This window comes from Cryptotermes secundus, unplaced genomic scaffold (assembly GCF_002891405.2).
Source record: "Cryptotermes secundus unplaced genomic scaffold, Csec_1.0 scaffold42, whole genome shotgun sequence".
Lineage (NCBI taxonomy): Eukaryota > Metazoa > Arthropoda > Insecta > Blattodea > Kalotermitidae > Cryptotermes > Cryptotermes secundus.
The window spans coordinates 1,727,755-1,729,921 of NW_019720161.1; positions in this window are offsets into that span (position 1 = coordinate 1,727,755).

Below are 2,167 nucleotides of genomic sequence, written 5' to 3' on the forward strand. Positions count from 1 at the left end.
AATTGAAAAAAATCCAATGACCTCATCGGGACTTGAACCCACGACCTTCCGGCTTGTAGCATAGCCCCTCAACCAACTACGCTACCGTGTGCCCCCGATATAATATTATTAACTTAAAATAAATATGTCCACAATTTCTGTGTACCAAACTCCTAAAATAAGTAACATTTACTGCATTTTATACTGCATCAAATGTTAAATAAAAGTTAGATAAAAGTTCAATAATTTATTCAAGATTTTATGACAAAACTCTCCTTCAAATCAAAAGAATTATATTTTTAAACATATACAACAGTAATTTTGCTGTCTTGCTAACAGATATCATACTTCACAGTCACTATAAAACCTCAACTATACAACTTACACTAAACTTATACAGTATGTCTACAGCAGTGATTCTCAACCTTTGCCAGACAACAGCCTGGTGGTTGAGAAACACTGGTCTACAGGTATAAAGGAATTATTAGTTCCAATGCTACACATCCTCTGTGGTCTGTCCTTGCAGACATGAGCTAAAAACGTTTACGTGATAACATATTTTTATGATATCAGTTCTAACATGTCTGGTGGAAAAACATTACTCTTCAGGAAAGATTCAAAAACATTACAATTACCAGCTCCTCCGACTCTGACAAACAAGATTTTACCAGTATGATGAACACTAGCATCACCACAGACAATATGATCATACTCATACAATACACATTTTTCTGTATTTCTGAGGCTACTACTAACATGCAAGTGCTGCTTGAAGGCATATGTCCCATTTCTTAGAAAGTGTTCTAACAAAATTATTCAAACAATTAAGATTAGCATGCTGAAGAGTACATCTGTAGCCATTTGATACATGTTTCTTTGCATTTCTGAGGGCTACTTTGTAAGTATGAGCGCTTTTGAGAGCTTCTGTCCCCTCTTGGGGTATTCTCCAAATAAATTGCATGTATGATGGATGTTAGCATGCAGAGAACAGAACTGTATACATGCAATCCACATAAGTTTAGAGACAGAGAAAAATCGCTCTGATATCTCTGCTGGGTCCCAAAAACATATTTTTAGAAGGGTTAAACAGAGGAAGAGGTACAAAAATGAAATGTTACATATATCTGTCAATCGATGTAAACACCATGTTCAACTGAAACCAAAACTGACCTACTAACCATATGAAACCTTCTTTTCTGAGCACAATGTGGAGTCATGGAAATACATGTAACATGGATGCAATGGTTCCCAGAGCTCATAAACAGCTGGTGCAGGGGTATTAGAATTATTTTACAATAACACGTTCAAGTTCGTATAGCAACAGGTGTGACCAGAGTGGTTTGAATGGCTGTTGTACTGCGATGTGGAAAGCAAATGGAAAAACTACCACATTATCACTTTTCCTGGATAGTCTCTTTCCAAAAACAGAGATACCATGTATGCGACCAGAAGATGAGGAAAAAGATGTAAGAAGATGCTGGATGACCTTGGGGACAGAAGAGGATATTTTTATTTGAAGGAGAAAGCTCTAAATCACATTAAATGGAGGAACTGTTTTGGAAGAGACTGTGGACCTGTCGTATGACAGATTACTGATGGAAAAAAAACACGTACTTCATTCAGAGTTTCTTGAAGTATTTTTTATTGTGGAAAGAATTACTGTAAATACAAAAGAGGCCTAGGCAATGCCCATCCGGCCTTCTGTACCACATTCTTATAACCATCTTATTCTATCATAGCGGTCACCCAGCGATTCTTAATATAGATCTTAACTTAAATCTGAGAGTATACTGTTAATAATCAGTGCAATTACTTCTTTCACTTTTCTTACATATCTATAAGTATAGGAATGTTTAGGAAGTAACTGAAGCCTTGCAGAAATATTTTTTTATTGGTGCTGCCATCTACACAAAGTATTCTTAACTACACTGTCAGTTTCGAATTTGGAATCAAAGATAAGTCTACCTTGATGTTATACATGTATACCATGGCATTTAAATGTTATGGTGCGCTACACAGCATTCAGGTCCAGGGGGTTAATATGAACTGTAGCTAAGATCTAAAAGTACAAATATTATGTTTTGGACAGTATCTCCAAAGATAGGGATCAACTAAGTAGGTTTTACCTTAAGATGGAGACAGAACCCAGCTTCTGAAACACTGTGTTTTGAAAAATAAACAGGATGGT